The sequence below is a fragment of the Marmota flaviventris genome, chromosome X (genome assembly GCF_047511675.1).
Source record: "Marmota flaviventris isolate mMarFla1 chromosome X, mMarFla1.hap1, whole genome shotgun sequence".
NCBI lineage: Eukaryota > Metazoa > Chordata > Mammalia > Rodentia > Sciuridae > Marmota > Marmota flaviventris.
Genome location: NC_092518.1, coordinates 90,457,432 through 90,480,622, shown reverse-complemented (window position 1 = coordinate 90,480,622; position 23,191 = coordinate 90,457,432). Strand labels below are relative to the sequence as shown.

At 35.2% G+C, this 23,191-nt stretch overlaps 1 protein-coding gene across 1 annotated transcript in view; it reads right to left on the bottom strand.

Moving 5' to 3' along the window:
• Nrk (Nik related kinase) overlaps window positions 1-23,191 on the bottom strand; it is a 132,887-nt gene that overhangs the window by 96,698 nt on the left and 12,998 nt on the right. The gene's annotated exons all lie outside the window — the stretch shown is intronic.

Genomic DNA, 23,191 nt, shown 5'->3' with positions numbered 1-23,191 from the left:
ATTATATAGCACATATCAATATTCCTATACTCTTCCACATTCTATACTGATGCAAACAATAATACAGGTTTTTCTCCCTTCATTAAATGAAATATATTTATTTGAGCAAGTACTTTTATGAAAGCAAGACAGTAAAATACTCATATTCAGAAAAAATAATACTTACTCATCTTAAGAGCAAACTTTATCCTTTTGACTATAATCCTCTTACATTGAGATTAACTTTTCATTAGTGCACTTTTCCTCTTCCCCTACTAGCTCAAAAATCTTCCCAAGAAATTAAAGTGAAAACAACCCTAAAATCTATAAAACTGATAATAGCCTTTCTTTACACTGGTCAAAATGTCTTGGGTCAACTAGATTCTGATTTCTGCAACCTGATATATCACTTCAACCCAGGTGGCTCCATCTTGACCCAGACACTGCTATAGTAGGCTAACAGATGTTTCTCAAATTTCACATGACATTATCCATTCCACCTGTTTTTGTGACAGATGATTTACTTTCTGACACTTAAACAAGTCTCTCTCCCTGTTCTTCCCATCCTCCCCCCAAATCAGGCCACCTCAACAAAGAATTTGCCTGAGCTTAATGAGAATTTAGTCCAACCCCTTCAGTTTACAAAGGCAGAAACAAACTTCAGAAAGGGAAGGTAACCTTACTGGGAGGCACTAGAGGGAGAGGTATAGCCAGTGGTGTAGCTGAGCCTGAAATTATGTTTGTGAAGTCTCAGTCTCAATATTTAATATTATTTTTATTAGAGCTTTATATTTATACATAGTACTTGGTTTATCTCAACAAACTCATACTTGCATGAAATTCAATTTGGTTCATGATCCCCCCTTTTCCCTCCCATCTTCTCTCCCCTCCTGTGATCTCCTTCTATTCTACTAGACTTTCTTTTACTTTTCTATTTATTTACATTTGATTGGTCTTTTTAACTTATGTATAAAGGTGAAATTCCCTGTGATATATTTATACATGCACCTAACATGATGTTTAAAGAATTAATTCTGCATTGCCTCCCCTTACCCATCCCTCCACTCTGCCTCCCAATATCCTTCTTCTACATTACTGATCTTCCCTTTATCTTTATGATATCCTATCCTTCCCTCCCCCTCAATTATTTTCTATAATGCAAAATTTTATCATTGTTGTTGTTGTTTGAGACTGGGTCTTGCTATATTAATCCAACAGGTCTGGAACTCCTGGGCTCAAGAAATCCTCCTGCCTCAGCTTCCCCCTGTAGCTGGAACTTCATGCACAGCAGTATCACTACACTTGGCTTCAGAATTGCATTTATTTAGCATTTTGGTTGTCTCTCTGTTCATCCATTCCCATATATTTTATCTATCTATTAGATAGATAAAAAATTGGAGATGGTGCACATTGTTTTGGTTAGGTTCATTGAGGTGTAATTTATATTAGTATAATTTGCTCCCATTATGCACATACCTGAGTTTTGACAAACACATGTAGTCATATAACCACCAACAGATATAGAATAGTCTTATTATCTCAGAAAAATCTCCTAGGGTTGCACTTTATTCTTACCTTTTTGACAGTGCTGGTATTGCACTTATTAAAGGAAAGTTATTTGACTAAATGTTTAGCTTAACCAGGAGGCAACCAAGAAAAACTTTTTGTCCCACTTTTGCTGATAAGCTTTCTATAATGCCAGTATTCATTTGCTGCCTCATTAAGGAGAGAAGAAAAAGGTAGTAGGTATCAGCCAGCTTGTTTGGTCAGGTAGGTTTCCTCAGGTGACAGGCCTGGGCAACCAAGGGAGGGAGAGGTCAAACAAAGAAACTATAGGGGAGGGAGAGAGGGAGAAAGAAAATGAGAGAAGCAAGAGAAGTGGGAGAGGAGACTGCAAAGGAAATTTTGTTCATTCAGGCATTTTGTAGTCAGTCTTGTGAAACCCCACTGAATGTATGCCCACTGGCTCTCAAATACCTGGAAATAGCTTTATAAACATATTTGTTATATTCCTGGTTGTTAAAAGCTACATATATAACAAAATATCCAGTCAATTAAGAGCTCTTCTGATTGGGCTTAACCAATCAAAATCTGACCAAAAAATAAAATATCCATTGTTTCACTAAAAATTGACATAAATGTCATCATAGTTTTTGAAAATGGTCATGTGCTGTTTAATAATGCTTCTGTCAACTTTGGATTGCATATCTGACAGTGACCATAAGACATAATATAGCCTAGGTGGGTTTGTATAAGTATACTCTATGATATTCCCACAGTGAAGAAATGGACCCAGAAAATGTTCCTGTCATTAAGTGATGCCTGACTATACTTACTCCTTTGGCCTTTGATATCAGGAAATCCTGTTTTTGTAATTCAGTCTAACTAATTTTCTCATTATTGATTCATGGCATAATTATCTTTATTCTTCTAGTTTGGATTTTAATGTCTCACCTTGATCTTAAAAATGCATATTAACATTATAGGTTGCCTCAAATCCTTTAACAAAAGGAAGGATTCAACTTTAAATTGTTTATATGTGGTTACTTTATTACTGGCTGTAAGGACTAGTGTGGAACATGGATCTATATCAACCTTTTGCTCCTTAACTGTCTATAATTTAAAATGAGTGTGATTCTAAGTCAAAGATTATAGAGCAAAAATATTTTCTCAAGAGCAGAATAAAGTGATACAAATAGTGATTGCTTAAAAAAGGAATTGAAGCCAGAGGCAGTGGTGCACACCTATAATCCCAGTGGCTGGGGAGGCTGAGGCAGGAGGATCATGAGTTCGAAGATATCTTCAGAAAAGGCGAGGGGCTAAGCAACTCAGTGAGACCCTGTCTCTAAATAAAATACAAAATAGGGCTGGGGATGTGGCTCAGGAGTCAAGTGCCCCTGAGTTCAATCCCTAGTACCCCCAACAAAGAAAAGAAATTAATAAATTGAAATTTCTTTAACATGCTGGTTATTGTCACACATTTTTTTTCAGGACAAACATTCATTAGACTCAAATATCCAATTACAATTATAAAGAAATAAAATTTTCTGATGATGTATTACATAACACATTCTGTTCTGAAAACTCTTACATATATAAACTCACAACTATTGTAGGGTAAGTAGTATTACCATATTCACTTTGCAGTTGGCAAAATTGAAAATTCACATGATCAAGACCACAGAGGTACTTAGGTGACAGATCCAGGATACAAATTCAGAAAATCTGACTATAGATTTTATGTTTAAAACTATTATATGATCCTTGCTCTTTCATTATATGTTTGGTCAAATAACTTCCTTCACTAAGTCTCAACTGACTCAAACTATTTGATTTAGTAAATATTTGAAACAGCCCCATATACAGATATTTAAGTCTGGTTACTGCTGTAACTAAGAAAATCAGGAATTTCTATTTCTGTAAGTGTTTCAGAAGTCCCTATTTTGGTCCCTAAAAAAATCAATGTTGCTTTGGCAATGGTATCCTTAGTCTGGTATATTATGTTCTACTCCTTTATCAACATTGAAATGGCTTACAAGTGTAATGAATATTGATATTGTTTTCTGCTTCTTTTGCATCCATGAGTATTCTTAAATAACTCACATGCACATTGACAATATCAACTCAATGCTATAGCATTCAAATACTGTCAAACATCCAGATGTTTAGCATCTTATGTACTTGAGCACTAATCCTACAACATAATGTACTAAAATGAGATTTTTCATTGCATTCCAGGAGCATTAGTGTTACTTTATTGCAGACTGTTTACATACCATTGAAGATCAAGTGGCAAAAGTAAAGAATAAACACAGGCCTATGATTTAGAATTCCTTTAAGGAAAAGGATTGTAGTGGGAATTCCTTTGTCAGGTACTTATGCACTTCATCAGAGCTTTTTCATAAATTTCTTGGTTTTCAGATTTGTTGTGACTAAAATATTTAGATATTTTTCCACAAAGCTACAACTATCTTACATTTGATAAAGGAGCTAAAAGCATGCAATGGAGGGAGGATAGCATCTTCAACAAATGGTGCTGGGAAAACTGGAAATCCATATGCAACAAAATGAAACTGAATCCCCTCCTCTCGCCATGCACAAAAGTTAACTCAAAGTGGATCAAGGAGCTAGATATCAAATCAGAGACTCTGCGTCTGATAGAAGAAAAAGTTGGCTCCGATCTACATATTGTAGGGTCGGGCTCCAAATTCCTTAATAGGACACCCATAGCACAAAAGTTGATAACAAAAATCAACAAATGGGACTTACTTAAACTGAAAAGTTTTCTCTCAGCAAGAGAAACAATAAAAGAGGTAAATAGGGAGCCTACATCATGGGAACAAATTTTTACTCCTCACACTTCAGATAGAGCCCTAATATCCAGAGTATACAAAGAACTCAAAAAATTAAACAATAAGAAAACAAATAACCCAATCAACAAATGGGCCAAAGACCTGAACAGACACTTCTCAGAGGAGGACATACAATCAATCAACAAGTACATGAAAAAATGCTCACCATCTCTAGCAGTCAGAGAAATGCAAATCAAAACCACCCTAAGATACCATCTCACTCCAGTAAGATTGGCAGCCATTATGAAGTCAAACAACAACAAGTGCTGGAGAGGATGTGGGGAAAAGGGTACTCTTGTACATTGCTGGTGGGACTGCAAACTGGTGCGGCCAATCTGGAAAGCAGTATGGAGATTCCTGGGAAAGCTGGGAATGGAACCACCATTTGACCCAGCTATTGCCCTTCTTGGACTTTTCCCTGAAGACCTTAAAAGAGCGTACTACAGGGATACTGCTACATCGATGTTCATAGCAGCACAATTCACAATTGCTAGACTGTGGAACCAACCCAGATGCCCTTCAATAGATGAATGGATAAAAAAATGTGGCATTTAAACACCATGGAGTATTACGCAGCACTAAAAAATGACAAAATCATAGAATTTGCAGGGAAATGGATGGCACTAGAGCAGATTATGCTTAGTGAAGCTAGCCAATCCCTAAAAAACAAATACCAAATGTCTTCTTTGATATAATGAGAGCAACTAAGAACAGAGCAGGGAGGAAGAGCAGGAAGAAAAGATTAACATTAAACAGATACATGAGGTGGGATGGAAAGGGAGAGAAAAGGGAAATTGCATGGTAATGGAGGGAGACCCTCATTGTTATACAAAATTACATATAAGAGGTTGTGAGGGGAATGGGAAAATAAACAAGGAGAGATATGAATTACAGTGGATGGGGTAGAGAGAGAAGATGGGAGGGGAGGGGGGGGATGGTAGAGGATAGGAAAGGTAGCAGAATACAACAGTTACTAATAGGGCATTATGTAAAAATGTGGATGTGTAACCGATGTGATTCTGCAATCTGTATTTGGGGTAAAATTGGGAGTTCATAACCAACTTGAATCTAATGTATGAAATATGATATGTCAAGAGCTTTATAAAATATTTAGATATTTTTTCATAAAGTATCAATTCAAGGCTCTGGAAAAATTGGCCAAAAATAGTTTTGTTTTGATCCAAGAAGGAGTGATTACAGAAAAAAGACCAGTAGAAACAATAAAAATGTTACTATACCAAACTTTCTCTTTGAGTGTGGATTATAAGTGCAAAACTTGAAAAGAAATGGGTTAGGAAAAAAATTATTATTTTCATGGATCAAATGGAGGAAAACTATAAGTACTCCTGATTATCTAATAATTACAGAGTGACAATTTGTTCATCCTCATAATCCTTAGTTTGTTTAATTTGTTGTTCTTCTGAGGTTAGGAATGTCACAATGGTCTAAAATGAGACATGAGTTGATATCTTAATAATATATTTTATTTTTCCTAAAACATGATATCCACAGTGGCTCTCATCTTCTTTCTAGCACAATTAGGGAAAAAATTAAAAATACTACTGCCTCTTAAAAAAAGTGAAGCATGTAGATCTATAGGTCCTTATTGCCAATAAATTTCCTTTACTCTCTTGTTTTATAAGTTAGATAAAGATCATTCAGGAGATAGTCATCTGAGGAGATAATAAATTATGTATGCTGCAAATACAGACTTGTCTCCCAGTTAAAGACAAGGTGAGAGGGCCAAAGGAGAAAGCTTTCTGTGACTCTGTATCCCCATTCTTCTCAATCACAATAATTTCAATATGCCTTTCCATCTGTCATTTCCACAATACCCTGATCATTTTTAGTTTTCTTTATATTATGGTATACAACGTATTACACTTTTTTTTTTTTTTTGCGTGATCCCATAGCTCAATCATGAAATTTTCCCTCTTCCTCCTTATTCCAGTTTTTACTTCTTCCCTCAAAATTCTGTACTTTCATCTTACCATTTGGTATTGTTTCCTCCACTGGTCAAAAACTTTGGCCTTGTTAATAAATTACAGTGCACATAGAAGTATAGGGAACAGTGGTTACCAGAGGCCTGGAAGAGTAGGAGGGGGAGGGATAGGGAAAGGCTAATCAATGATCATCATGATATAATTAAATAGGAGCAAGAAGTTCTGGCTTGCTGTTGCACAATAGAGTGACTATGGATAACAATAACATACTATAAATTTCAAAAAGCTAGAAGAAAGAATTTTAAAAGTTTTCACCATAAACTGGGAATGGTAGTTCATACTGATAATCCCACTGACTCAGGAGGCTGAGGCAGGAGGATCACAAGTTGAAAGTCAGACTCAGCAATTTAGTGAGACCCTGTCTCAAAATTAAAATAATAATAATAATAATAATAATAATAATAATAATAAAATGGGCTGGGGGTGTCACTCAGTGTCCTCAGTACCAAAATAATAATAATAATAATAATAACAACAACAACAACAACCAACAATAACAAAAAAAGTTTCCCTATGAAGAAATGTCAAGTATGGATATATTTACCTTCATTTAAACATTCTTCAATGTATACAAGTATCAAAAACTACATAATACTACCTTATAAATATTAACTTTTATGTTTTTATGTCTCAGTCTTGAAGAGTTAAAATTTAAAAAAAAAAAGGGCTGGGGATGTGGCTCAAGCGGTAGCGCGCTCGCCTGGCGTGCGTGCAGCCCGGGTTCGATCCTCAGCACCACATACAAACAAAGATGTTGTGTCTGCCGAAAACTAAAAAATAAATATTAAAAAATTCTCTCTCTCTCTCTGTCTCTCTCTCTTTCTTTAAAAAAAAAAAAAAACTAAATCAGAGCACAAGGAGGTGAATCTGAAGCCCCTTACCATTCTTTCCTCCTTTCTTCAATAGCTTTTATATTACTCATACATGCATAGCTCATGAGGGACCTGGCAGGAAGAGAAATAATATATGTCCTCCAACTCACTGGCACAACTGATTGCATGTGTCTCTTGGTTAAGATGAGATTCTCAAGTGCAACTTCAGTCCTTTGCCTTGAAAGGCGGTAAATAACATTTACTGAGCACTCATTAAGTACTAGGCACTGAATACTGTAAGGTTAAGTATCATCATTCTTAATTTTACAGATGAGGAAAACTGAGGCACAGATAGATTAAGTAATTTTCTGGGGGTCACAGAAAAAATAGCAGAGTTAAGGTTAAAACCATGTGTGAGTGACTCCAAATCTCAGGTCTGAAAGATTCCAATACTTTCTGTCATACATCATGCAGTTCCCCAAGGAAAACAGGTTTTATTTATTCAAAATCGGAATAAAAGGAGCTATACAACTGAGCTATACAACTCAAGTACCTAAATGCTTATAGGTACTTGAAACCCAACCTCAGAAGGAGCAGAAGGACATTTTTCACTGGACATATCCACTTAAAATGTTATGTAGTAGATCATAGTGAACCTGTTCAGTCAACTGGGGTGCAGAATAAAAGAAACATAGGTAAAATGTAATAACAATATAAAATGTTGGTTCTTCCTGTGACTCAGTGATTATATTTCATCTGAAGCCCACTAACCAAAGATAAAATTATATTAATGTGGCTTGCTGATGTTCATACTGCCTCAGTTTCTTACTAGGAACATATCACACCACAGCAATATGTTGAGGCTATGTGCCTTGAATGAAATAATCAGCCTGTATAAGTTAACCAAGAACAACTACTTTGATGAACTTTCTTTTTTATTACCAAATTTATTGACCAAGTTGACTGGAATAATAAACCAATCTGTTTGGCAGGAAAATAACAAAAGTCTTGAAATCATTTGCAAAATATCTCATTCTGTAAATCCTACCAAGAAGGTATCTTACAGCTTTCTACATCACCATCCTCAAATTCTTCTAGCTCTGAAAATTCTTGCCTAGGTTTACAGATCTGAAAGGTCTGCAGAAACATTTAGTGAATTCTAAGCCATCATCATGAGAAAATTTACAGCAGAATGCTGTTGCACTGCTCCAAACCATTGCACTAAGCTGCCATCACTAACTTGCCAAGAAAAAAAACTTTGTGAAGACAGCCCCCAAAAGCTACTCGGCTGTGTATTAAGATGTAAGGAACAAATTGCTTTAAGTTTCCAATTCACTAACAGGATACATATGCAAAGCAAGCAAAAGTAACTAATTCTATAATCAAAACCAGGGATACATGTATTTCTAAACTTCTAGGGATTTGTGGTGTGGTAGCAGGGGAGTCAGGATATTTGCTTTTATCAGTGTCCAAAGACATGCTTTCATATAGTTTTTTTTTTTTTTTTTTTACTGTGAAGGAGAGTCTTAAATGCCTTCCACAAATCTATATATTCTAAGAACTTAATCTGGAAGATAATCTACATAAATATATATGCCTGACGTGGGGAAATTTTGCCTGCTTCACACTTTTCCTGGAATGTACCCAGTGCGAGAGAAATACTTAGTTCACTTTTTCCTTCTTGGAATATTCAAGTAATGATGAATTTTTTTTATCTCCCAAATGTGTGTGTGTGTGTGTGTGTGTGCTCTTGCACATGTGCACTCACATGCACACATGTTCATAAGGGTGGGAAGAGAAGGAATCAGTGTTGCCAAATTACTGTGAAACTCTAATAAAAAAATGTGATTTTCTTCTGTTAGTGCCTGATTCTAAGTGAGGGTAATATGTGCAATGGGACAAGCTTCAGGGACCGGATATAAGTAAGAATTGTACTAAGGCAGTGGCTCTCCAACTTGGTGCATTCCCAGAATGACCTAATCTGTTAAAACAGATTGTCATTGGGATTTTAGCTCACTGGTAGAGCGCTTGCCTAGCATGTGTGAGGCACTGGGTTCAATTCTCAGCACCACATATATGATAAAGGCCCATCAACAACTAAAAAAAATTAAAAACAAAAACAGATTGTCCACTGGCTATCCTAACTCAGAGTTTGAGTTTCTGATTCAGTATTTCTGGGTTGGCCCCCAAGAATTTTGCATTTCTAACAACTTTCTGGGAAATTCTGATGCTACTGGTCCAGGAGCCAAATTTGAGAATCACTATACTAAGGGAATTTATATGTGAAAATAGAATCTGAGAATCAAACACTCTAAAAGACCATAAAGGAAATACAAAAGAGCCATTCCAAGAATGACCAGAACATGGCACTGAACTTTACAGGAAGCAACTGTAAGCCAGAAGATGGGAAAAAATCACAAGTGAAACCAACTACCATGATTTATTTACTTGACAGATTTGAAAGTCACAAGTGTGTAATGGAGATATTCAAAAAATTTCAAAAAGTCACTGCATTCCTCCTTCCTTTGCCACGAAGACTGTTAAGGTCTTGGGAGTTTGGGGAAGTTTGAGCAGATTTCCAGTAAATCCACAGTGACTAGATTTTAATTCCACTTTATTATCTGCCAAGATTTTAGTTCTGACTTCTCAGCTTCCCTTAAGAAAGTGGTCCACACTCATGCCACTTCAACTGGCTTCCTTAATTGAAAACATTGGTGCTGTTTTAGGGACTAGATGCTAACTTTGCAGAGAAGGAGTGAGAAAAAGAGTTCATGCATTTGGCTTGGTTTAAATCCTGCTGCTTAGATTTGATATGTGCTTTAATCCCTCTTTTACATAGCCAAATATAAAAAAAAAAAGAAAAAATGTTAAAGTCCAAGGCTCAAGTTATCTGACCAAAGAGCAACAGAATGATCCAAGAACGGATGAATCAAAACCATATTTTTAAAGAGAACATATTATCTAACCTATATGCTACTCCGAAGACATCTGAACAAATTCGGTTTATTAATACCTGGAAAGAGAGAAAAAAATAGAATGTCTGGTTATGAAAGTCCCAAATCCCCAAACTTCTTTTATATCCATGACCAAAACTCGCCATTTTCGTATTTTTCAGTTAACTTAAAACAGTCAATTCTACATGAGCATTTACCCACCTCCTCTATTCTGCCTCCAGCATAGTTACCTATGCTTACCACCACTGCTACATTTTCAGTATATTGAAGGGTACTGACAATATTTGATCTAAAGGTCAGTTCCCCTCTCTACCAGAAAAATGAAAAAGCCCCACAACTCTGGATAAGTTTCAGGTGAGCAAACAAAACAGCATTTGCAAGGAGATTGAGAACATTTTTTTTTTTTCTCCATTGGTTTAACATAGTTTAACTGTTTTCCCTGAACTGACAAATAGATTCTTGAATATACAGTATGTGTGTTGTGTGTTTTCTCTTTTCTGAATGGACCAAACCAATCAGCTGTTTAATACTGTGTATCCTAAATGGTAGGATTAAATCCCTCCAGCCTTTCTCCTTTTGTTGCTTTGCATTTAAATGAACCAGGGTCAGTGAAGGGTCATTCTAAGCAAGAGAGACTTGAGCCTGTGAGAGTGAGAGAAGCAGGCTCCCTCCATCAAGGGCAATTGGATAACCTCTGGCAAAAGTGTAGTTAGCCTTCACTCCCCTGCCCTCCCTTGTAGCCCTTAAGGCTCTTTCCTCTTACTGAGGTGCTACATCTGGCTTGGCTTTCCTTGGGAACAACTCCCCTTGTTACAAAACTATCCCTCTCAACACTCACACAGCCATCAAAAATAATTTACCTGCCTTGTGCCTCATTTCCCTTAGGCTTAAGGTGAGAACTAATCTCATGTGTGCTAAAGTGTTATAATCAGTGGCTTAATGTATTGCTTAATTTATAATATGCACGTGAGCAGGTGATTTCTAGTGAGGGGTCTGAAAGTATGACTCTACTAATGGGAATTTGAAGGGAAGTGGCAGGCTGTTCTGTGGGAAATATTTCCAGTCTGGGATATTTTTCTGCAAATTACACCACATTGAATTAAATCTCTCCCTTCTCAACACATACGCTTATTTTTTCCAACTTCTGAAAAAAGTAATTAATCCTCCCTGATATTTCTAGTTTATACTTAGAATCTCAAGTTCAGCTAACAAGTAGTTTCAAATCAGAATATTTTGAGTGGGTCTTGAACATTTGCATTTTCAAATGATTCCTCCAGAGGATATTGGTGTTCACTCCTACTTGACAACCTCTGTAATGTAGAAATAAGGGTATTCTGTTGGGGCAGCATGTCTAGGCCTGCTGCTGACTCTCTTCACCATGTTGCTGAAACAGTTTCTCAATTCATGTCAAACTGTAGATTACCCAGAACAAATGCAACATTGAGATCCATGATCTATTATATATTGTTTAATTTATTCTCTGTCCCTCACTGACTCCCGACCCCTTGCACATCTAGTATTAGCAGTTAGTTGACCTACTACAGAATCATATAGAAAATAATAGAGCCAGGCTTTCACTAGATTCAGTGCTTTCAAATGATTACCACCAACTAAGATATCTGGGAGAAATTATGCAAAATGTTACATAATAATACTGAGTAGGGCTGGGGTTGTGGCTCAGTGATAGAGGGTTGCCTCCTTAACATAAAGTCAATAGTATTCTTTACTTATAGCTGTCACTCAAAAGATTTTAGAAGTACATTTGAATCATTATCCCTAATTTTTAAAATATAATAGCTTCACTGGTATTATAGAACAGTTATTTCCATCAGCTTCAATTATCGCTATTCTAATTATTGACAATTTGTTGTGGAAGGGAAAATAGTGAGATATTTCACTGTCAGCTCGCTAGGACATTTAGGGGAAGGCTGCCTAGAAGCTGGATTATACATTAATATCTGGAAGCCTTGAGTGAGTGGGAGTGAGTTAGGGAAGTATAGGAACATGGGATTTCTATAGGAAATTGAAGCTTTATATTTTCTGATATTTGACCTTAAACAAGTCATTTCCACTATCAAGGCTTGAGTTTTGTCATCTATGAATTAAAATTTTATCTATAGACTTTAGGGAATCCTCCTAGCTCTTCCTTGTAGTAGGGTTTGATTTTTTTTCTCATCTATTTCAGCTTTCTAAGCATTGAATATTAAAACAAACTTCATATTAAACAAACACATTCCCTCATTAATTTTCCAACACTCAATGTTAAGAACATTTTAAAATTATTTTCAATATTGATGAAGGGGATTTTCATGTTCTTTCATGCCATAATAAAACATACATTACATAATAGATTTCATTGTCCCCATTATTTTTGTGAAACTTCTGTGCCCTAGAGAGGTTAGTTGACTCACTCTCTGGTCATTTACTTCATAGAGCCATGAGTAAATTCAGACACCAAAGTACATGTTTCCACTGTGGCAGAGTAGGGGACAAGGATAACTTGATTATATAAAGATGGAAGCTGCATACTCCAACTTGGATTCAATAAGTTTCTACATAAATTTTTAGCTAACTACATTGAATGCATTTCATGAAATTAAACTGATACCTTACAGGGCTCTCATCAAAGTAATTAGTCTTTTAAATAGTGGTTGTCTACTGTCTAGTTTTTTTGGAAAAAGAAATTTACCTCTTGAAATTTTATAGCAAAATATCAATAGCATGATTTTTTTTCTGTTTTTCTTGGTTCCAAAACTTATATTGTGTGCTGGATACTGGGCTGCTGAAATATTTCATGTAAAATTTATTCTTTAAAAAACAGCTTGCTCTCAGTGAGAAATTTTAATTGAATCCTTAAATATTTACCTCTCAGAACAAGTGCTTTGTGAAAGACTAATTACTTTCTCACATAGTCTCTAGTGTTCCTCATAAAATGTGCCAGGTAATCTGGGTTTGTCAGACTTAAAAGACAATTCTCTAATTTTCTCTGCCTTTGTCAGAAAGACTCTTTGAGACTTACTGAAGGAAAACAATAATGCTATTGAAACTAGGAAAATCGTATACTCTGGAGTCTCATCATAAACACTCTTTGTGGGCTCGGTGTAACTACTTTTCAGGTCCCCACTGATCTGATTATGTCATACAGAAGGGTGCTCTTTTTGTATCTAACAATTCTCCTATAGTTTTATGTGGCATAGTTAAAAGTGAGGCCAGTGAAATCTGAATTCAAAGTTGGCCCAGCCACGTACTGCACGACTTTAGACAAGTGACTTAATTTGCTACCCCTCAGTTTCACATTTGAAATCAGAACACTTATAAAAAATTACCTCATGTGATTGCTATTGGGATTGAATGAGTTAATTCCCATAAAGTAGATAGAATAGTATCTGGTATATAGTAAGCAGTTAATTAATGTTATTATCTTGAATGGTCATTGGCTAAAATCTAATCTTTTTAAATCTCTACATTACAGTACATGGCCTTTCTTACTTTTTAATTAGGAGCCTAAATCACTAGAAAGAGGGTTAATGGAAAAAGATCCAGCCAATGAGGTCCCTGTGAGAGCTGGCAGATAACACTGTTTACGGTGCTATTTCTCTCTCTACTTGGAATCTGAGCAAATCCAGAGAAGGCATAACCAGCAATGCCATATCAACTGGGGACTTCCAGTACTGTGCTGCTACTTTGTGAATCTTTTTATAATTTGCATAAGCATTATTTCTTTGGAGATCCTCAATTGTCCTTGAGAGAACATTATTTTACAAAATGGAGAAAATAATACAATCTTTGGGTAATGCTGATGGAATTAGGAGGAGGGTGATGTGAGGATATATTTAAGAATTTATGCTGCTAATATACCTCAATTTTACACTGTACACATGCCAGTCATGCCCTGTTTATCCGTCCTTAAGGTAAACTTCCCAGTGCCTAGGTAAAAATAGTTATTTAAATTACAACTCAGAGAAATGAACCACATCCAATGAGGTGCTAAGCGACACAAATGGTCTTTCTGTGACCAATCTGTAGATTGAAACCAGTGATAGCCTGGCCTGTGAGATAAAATATAAGGTCTTTCAATAAAACGACCAATATCACTGATTAATATTTATTACAATTATAGTAGGTGTTTGCATCATTTAAGTATAATTAAACTGAAGTGTTACCTATCAGTTTACCAGTCCAGAGCCCTTCTAAAATAACAACATGAAGTATATAACTTTGATTTTCTTTTCTTTTTTTTTTTTTTTTTTTGACAAATCAGGCAATTTCCATTCAAAGATCTCCCATGTACCACTCTCCTACTTTCCCTCTACTCTATATTTTCCCCACCCCTACCTGATCATCAAGGCCTTGGAATATAAGATTTGAATGAAGAAAACCACAAAATATAGAATTAACTATCAAAATATGATTCAACACAGTGATTCTGCAGAGGATATTAAAGTAATGTACATTATATTGTCCTTGCTTTTATAGCTTTTATAGAATAAAAAGTTGGGGGCTAGTTACTGGGGTCCACATTTCATTCTACCTATTTTAATGCGAATTGAGGGCAAGTTCCATAGACTTAGAGACACATCCCCAGGCACTAAATCTCTATAACTATAATTCATATAAACTGAATTATAGTTTTCTGCCAAGTGTGTAATGATATATAAAATGTGAGTAATTGGCAAGATAATTCACAAACCAACAGAACCAAAAGACATGAGCATTTACTAAAGGAGTTGAGAGCATATCCCTGTATTTTTTAACTAATTTAAATTTTTTTAGTTGTAGATGGAAACAATACCTTTATTCTATTTATTTATTTTTATGTGGTGCTGAGGATCGAACCCAGTGCCTTACATATGCTATGCAAGTGCTCTGCCACTGAACTATACCCCCAGTCCATATATTTGTATTCTAAAATCTGTTATAGGGAGATCCTTAATAAAGTACAATTCTCCTGTTTTGTAGAGTAGAAGAAGGCTTTAAAACAGCCTCAATGGAATCATGGAAATAGTTACTTTGCTATTTTTTTTCTATAAACAAATTATGTTGTATAAATTAACCAGTCATTCTAATGGATAAGTAAACTCTCTCCCATCCCAATTCACCTATCACTCATGCCACTGCCAGATCCAAAAATGTGGAAGAAATTAGTGAAGGTTTATCTAAAAAATTCTGGCCTCACACCAGAGCATCCCATCTTAAGGGCCTCAGGAAAGGAGGTGGACAGTGAGTTATGCTTTGCTAATCTCCTTCCCTGAGTTCAGGCATTAACATCTGCCTGAGAAGTCCCTAATAGCATTTTGGATGCAATGTAAAACGTCCATTTTCCATTTTAGTAAGATTATGTGTACCAGATGCCAACAAATATTTTTGGTAATTTCCATCAAAAACCAGTCATTTAATTCCATCTGTATATTTTAGGGGGGTGGACGTCATAGTGGTGAAAAAAAATCAGTCAAGCCAATTTTCACATTGTACTAATTAGAGTAAACTATGTGCCCTACCCATATCACCACTCTATTTTACGATTCTTTTCAACTATTTTGCACTTATTTTTCATGTTTATTACTTGTACTCTAGTGAAGTTGAGAAAAAGATACCTCTAACTTTACTATGTATTATATGTTGTTGAAACATGAAAGGACATAAATCAAGCATATACATATAGTAGCCAACTATCCCAGACTGATAGCAGCTTTCCAGGATGTGGGATTAAAAAATTACTCATAAAGTTAAGAAAAATTGGTCAGTGTGTGTGTGTGTGTGTGTGTGTGTGTGTGTGTGTGTGTAAAGAACCTGCAAAATCCACATTACTAAAACTTTTAGAGTTTAATATTTTGGGCCATTGAATTTCTTTTGAAACTTAATAAAATTTAAGGTAGTTAAAAAACCCATTATAGTGACTGGCAAGCATAGATAGAAGGCAAAGAGAAGCAAGGACATTTTTAGGCTCTTATTTATATGTGTTTTTCTTTCTAATGGTTGCCAATTTTCCAAGTCAGGAAATATTTGAACATGTTCTAGACATCTTCCTGAAGGTATGAGGCTCTCTTGAAACCATCCTTATACTTGACCATGCCAACAACACTACAGAAAACTACAGTACCCCAAGAAAAAATATACTCTTTCAAGCTTCCTAAATGACTCATTCAGCAAAAAGTAATAAAAAAGTAAGGCTAATATTTTCATCCTTTGGAAATATTTATCTCTACACAGTGCCACCTTTTTTAAATTGTCAGAATAGAAAGTTTCTTAGGTGGTATAATTTTGAAATGCTAACCTGTCTCCAGCATTAGTTTAAGAGGGTGTCATTAGTCAATCTTTTCCATCAAGATACATCTGTTAAAATATGTAATTTGGGAAGGGGTCACTTGCACATATCATTTTAGTTGCAGTGGAAGTTGGGCCAAGCATTCATGTATATAAGATATTGTGCTAGTCTCAAAGAGATTACAAAGGTGAATAAGATAAATTTTCCAGACATACATAATTTTTATAGTATCTACTTTATAGGATGACAATACTGATAACAAAATAAGGACATAGGTGTGGGAAACAGAAAACATACCAAAAAGTCTACACTGAAATTTTGCTTGTCATTTATTCCTGATGCCCTTGTGCCTAATATATGCAAGGCATTTTATATGCTAGGTATTCTGGGAGTATTATGAAAATAGAAAAAATCCAGGTTCCTGCCCCTGAAGAAATTTGAAAGGTAGTGTTACAATCTAAAAAGTCTTCAAGGGTCCATTCCAGGTCTTACAGCTAGTTTCTTACTGTCATTGCAACAATCTATTTTGTGACAAGTTGGGAGAAATTCAGTTGCTTACAAAACTCTTGTAGAGGTTAACCACCAGGGAAACCTCAGGCTGTAAGTTCTGTTGAACCCTGCATCCCCATCTAATGGGAACAATATAAAGATAATTTTACAGCACACCTGCTATTCACCTTCTAATCTCAATGTCAAACCTTGTCTATATACACCTACTGGACTCTCTTCCTCTGCTACCTTCTAACCTTCTAGGCTATAACCACTTAGGCCCTCCATGTAATTTATTCCAGCCAGGCTTCTGGAAGTTTTGTTCTTAGGCAGGGGACAAAGGTCCCCTAAGTTTTATATATTATAATCTTCACTCATATTCTTAGAAAGTCATCAATTAGAAAATACATATTTTTTAAATTTTATTTATTCTTAAAATACCCAACAATTAGAAACCAATCATTCACAATGGATACATTATCTTTCAATGTTCCTTCAGGGTCTTCCTCTTCCCCTAGACTCCCAAGATGAGCAGTAACTGAGGAAAAGTGTCTCTGATCTTGAAGATGGGACACTTTTCACTAGAAGACAGTGAAGGGATAACAGAATGTAGTTCTCTACCTTTCTAGGGCTTCCACAGTCTAAGTAAGAATGCAACCATGAGCTTCTAGTATTCTGTAAAGCCTATCTGCTCATCCTCATCCACTTTGAAATTCTATTAGGTTCCAGAAAAGGACCCTCAGATTATATTATTACTCACCATGAAAGAAATAAATATGCTGAAGGGCTACATCACTAATGGTCTTCATCACTGAACACAGTTCACTAGTTTTCTGTAAATTTGGGCACTTTTGCACTTGGGTTTTTAACTGGATGATCTAGTTGAATGCTTTTTGACTATGGGGTATAGATTCTGAGATGAATATCATATAGTAGGGGTTAAGAGCACACACCTATGAACCAGGAAAAATTTGGCTTGACACCTGAATTCACAGTGTATTACTTTTGTGAATTTGTTCAGCAACTCAAGCTCTTGAATATTCAGTTTCCTCATTTCTGAATGGAAGGACGATAGCAATGATACTCATTTCATAATGCTCTTATGAGATGTAAGTGAATTTTAAGGACTAGGTACAATGTAAGCACTCAGTGATTGTTACCCACTTTTAGGAACTTGGGGTCACTATCTCTAAAAGTGGCTAATATTTGAGTCTAACTTTTTTCAACTAGTGTGTATACTAAATAATTTAACTTATTTAATTTTTATCTATGTCAAGAAAAGCCATCCTTCTCTGAGGACTCTTAGACTTGTCCTTTTTGATCATGGTAGTTTTTTTGTTTTGTTTTGTTTTCTGATCTTCAGAGTTAATGATTTATACAAAAAGTTACTGGCAGTGCTTAGAATATAATCAATCTTCTTTTCCCTCAGGGGACTCTGAACAATCCAACCTTTTTTTCCTAGTCATAAAGGAACTCTGTGGAAAAAGGACAAACCTAAAAGAATCTTATTTTTCTAAAAAGAATTGCACATAAACCACTACCATATCCTAATTTCTCCAATTTAAGTGACACACAATTCATGTGTCATTTTCCCTTTCTTTTTCCATGTTATAGTAGAGGATTAATTTATTATAACCTAAGTGCAGATGAGCAGAGAAAAATAAGACTGCAAGATAAAGAACTGTGTAATCTTTTTATAATCTTTGATATTTTAATTTTATTTTGTTGGTAGGCTTCTTTGTAAGAGCCTACCTTGAGAGTAGCCCAGGCCACATAAAATTTAAGAGCTTCCACTATTCCTTTGATACCACCAGAGAGATACATTAGCACAATAATTTCTATGTATTTTGGGCATTACCCACAAAACAACCTTAGGTAGAAATAGACAAATAAGATAGAGCATTGGAAAGACATAAAATCATATTAGGACACCATTTTTTTATTTCAAGAGTAAGGAATTGACTAAAATCTATTTTTTAAAGTGTCTATTGTAGAAAATGTGGTGGGAACCTAGCTAACTAGTTCTTAGTGGTCAACTACTAGAGGATAAAGGAGATCAAGAATTGTTTAAACTTAAACCATTTCCAATGAATTTACTCTGAATATGTGACCATAATATACAAGCAAAACAAAGTCTGCTTTTCAATATATTATACTAAGAGTACATTAATGCTGCTAACACAGCCCCATCCAACCTCACTACTTTTTAAAATGGTGTATAAAAACTTATTCATATAGGTCAGGGGTGGCACATATGCCTGTAATCCCAGGGACTCAGAGGCTGAAGCAGGAGGATCACAAGTTTGAGGCCAGCCTATGCAACTTAGTGAGGCCCCAAGCAATATAGTGAGATTGTTTCAAAATTTAAAAAAATGAAAAGAAAATAAAGGTCTAGGGATGTGGCTAAGTGGTTAAATGCCCTTGGGTTCAATCCTTGGTACCAAACAAAAAACCAAAAAATTTGTCTACATAAATTTTTGTAAGACTGATACATTTAAAGCATCGTTATGTATACAAAGTAAATATCAAATAGGCAATTTTCTATATTCATTTTTAATTAACTGTACTATTTCTTCTCATGCAGAGATTTATATTATGTTTAATAAAGAATTTTACAATTGAGACACTTTTATTTTACTGATCAAAGCCATCATTCTATGAAGAATTTATTAGTTGTGACTTTGTTTAAAATGTTTATTTATGTACAAACATTTAAATTTGTCTTTTCTGACCCTGGGACTACTTTATATTAATCAACTGGATTAAGTATCTGCAAAAATGAGATAATGATTTTTATTATCCTAACACTCCAAGTATAGAATTTGAATTGCTCCCCGTCTACATTTGTGAATTTATTAAACATATTTCAGTAGTTGTGAAAAATTTTATCATGGACTCTTGGGAACAGAAATCCCACATGTGACTTTTACTTTTGCCTCTTGTTCCTATCTTACCATTAACTGCTTCTTCCTCCCTCAAGATTTATTGAGATGCAGAAGTAAATTTTGGAATAACACAGGAAAAAAAAAATACAAGCCTACAATTCAGAGACCTGGGTTATATTCCACAGTTGGAGAGATGTCATGGCCAAGATAGAAATATTCCATTTTCTCCAAGGCCTTTAAGCCTCAGCACTTTCCACTAATTTGGTCCCCTGAGTCTTAATTTATTTAGCCTATGCTGGTTCTTTTCACCCCCAGTACAAACATTCAACCTCTGTTCTCTTATTGAGGAAAAACTTATTCTTGGAGTCTTAGTTAGAAAGTTAGAAGCTTCATTAGACTTTCTACATCCAGGAAAATAAAACTATATTCCTATTTTCTCCTTTCTTTCCCCAACCTCACCCAGGTTCCCTGTTTCTTCATAGTGCCCATCACTTTTCTCAAATGAGAGGTCACAATTACCGGGAAAATACCTCCATCATTACCTCTACTTAAAGTGAATCAGTAAAAATTACTCCCCCCCCCAGATGTTCCTGATCATTCTAACAAGCACCTAGTACCTAACACAGTGCTTAGGACATAGTATGCATTCAATAAATATTTTAAAAATATTTTATTATGGAAAATTTTAAACATTCAAAACGATGTTTTTACTTAATGGATAAATTTAATGTTTCCTATGCTAGAGCAGCCTGAAGTTACTTAACAAAGATTGAACTTGACTTTTCAGGCACAATATCACGAGGGAGCGAAGTCACAGGAAGAAGGTGGAACAAGAAGTGGCTCTGGACTTGTGGTATTGCACTATGAAGACACAACAGCCTACTATGCCTATGGCCTCAATTAAGCTTTAGCTTCAACTCCCAGTTTAGTGGCTTGCAACATATAATGAAATACACAGTGTTAGTGCTTTATGGGCGCTCAAGTAATATTTGTTGGCTGACTTAATTGAGCTATATTTGCAAAATGGCAAGGATGTGAGGAAACTTTCCTACCTAAAAAGAAAGCATTCACAGTGCTAGACATTTGGTAGGCAAATAAACAGTATAATTTCAGCCTAAAAGGAAAAATACTCAAACCCCCATCCAATAGGCCTGGTGACTAGGCAACATAAATGTCAGCACCATGTTTCTGAAACTTAATTTAAAATGTCATAAATTGTATGTCATGAACTTTAAGGACAACATTTTTTTCCTTCTTTTCTGTTGCCATTCCCTGCCCCAAGTTCAAATCTAGAAATGTAACTAATAAACCTAAATCTCACCTGTCTGATGAGGCTTGCAAATAAAAGCAATGTGTCAAGCATGGATTTAAAAAACAACAAATTTAAGAGTGATGCATTAGACAGTGTTTTGAAAAGAAACTTCCATATTTAATGGTGCACTTAAAGAGTGTAAACAATTTAAGAATTTGCTTATGACTATAATGCCACACCTTCATATATCTGAGTAAATCTGCTGACTACCAAGATGTAAGACACTGTTAATCCCTATCAGATGCTTACTTAAGATCAAGGTATGTTTTAAGTTTTAGAACAATAAGGAATTCAGTGTGGTCTCTCCCTTTTACATGTAATTGCATTCCAACTAGGCATCAGGCATATATGTAAGTAGGCTCTAGAGCTATCCATAGATGTTTTCTGTTTATCAGTAAATTTTCCTTCACTGAAAATGGTTGCCATGAATCTTTTCCTCTTCCATTTTCTGTTCTCACCTGCAAATGGCAACGTGGAAGCAGCTGATTGGTGTTAGCTGTGCAGTCAATTATTTATGAAGGTCAGGGTGAACTCATCCATTCTCGAAGAGCAGTTCATTATTTACCTCACGAGCATTATGTTTTAAAAATGGTATTAGATAACAATAACCTATAATGAAGAATACTGCCTTTCTGGAATGTCTGCTACCCAGTTTTACCTTTGCATTGGATATCATAGTAGTTTCTGTGCAAAATATCAAGTCCATCAGATGGTGAAGCAGAAGGGAACAAAAGGAAAAACATGATGAAATATGAAAATATTTATTTGGTAAAATATGAAAATACTCCAACTAATAGCCAATAATCAACTTATATTTTGTAAGGTGGTGAAAGGATTATCAGATTATTATTATTAGGATGATGACAGAAAGAATAAGAATAGCTTACATTTTACTGAGTCTCAGGCACTGTAAGGTGTTTAATCTCAAATCTAGAAGAAACTCTGAAAATTATCTAGTCTAGGATATGTGCAATATAATTGAAAAAATGAGCACAGAAAAGTCAAGTGACATGTTGAGAGTCAGTGGGAGTCAGGCTGCCAAGTCTAGTTATGCCACTATAAAGGACTTTTGGTCTCTTTCTTAATATTTTATAAAATAACTGTGGTCTCTTTGTGTACATTACTCCTTGGGAAATTCATTTTTTAATCATACCATTAAAAATTAGTTTCACACTATTTTTTTTCAAAAATGGCTTTACATACCCAAATACTAAATGTTCCTTCAATTCAAATGATGGCCCATAAGCTATGAAAGTAATAGTTAAGGGTGAAGAGGGAAATATATTTTCTAATTCTACTAGAGAGAAAAGGAAGAACAGTACTTCTCTCTACCAAAAATAAAAGGAAAAAGAAAACCCACAATTTCAAGAGAAGTTTATATTGGCAAGAGGTGGGAGAGGGTGGAAGGATAGACATCTAATTCAAAGAAAAAGAAGGAAGGGAAAAAGGTTACAATGCAGAGTGCGAGACTCAGTCTTCTTTTCAATGTACACAGACCTCAGCAGACAGCTGGAAAATTGCCAGAGAAGGAGGTCTTGGAAACAAGCTGGAAGACATTGGAGAGACTTTAACCAAAACAAACACCAGCAGGGGATGTGGTTGGCAGCACTGAAAAAGCAAAGGATTCTATGAGTCACTTTGCCATTAATTTTGAATGGTATGATGCTTCCATTTTGTTGTACAGTTTACATACACAGCATTTGGCAACAATATATATATATATATATATATATATATATATATATATAAATTATATATTATATTAATATATAATTATATGAATATATAAAAAATATATGTATATACACACATTCACAGAAACATTTATAATATTTACATATATTACTTAAATAATATTTACATATATATTATCAAATATAGGCTAGTAAATATAGAGAGTAGAAAAACACAGCCAGACATGGTGGCACATGCCTATAATCCCATCTACTTGGGAGACTGACACAGGAGATCAAAGCAGGCCTCAGCAATTTAGCAAGGCCCTAAGCAACACTGTGTGACCCTGCCTCGAAATAAAAGAGGCTCAGTGGTTAAGCACCTTTGGGTTTAATCCCCAGTGCCAAAATTAAAAAAATAAAAAGAAAAAAGAAACAGAAACACCCAATGTCTCATTATTTTAAAC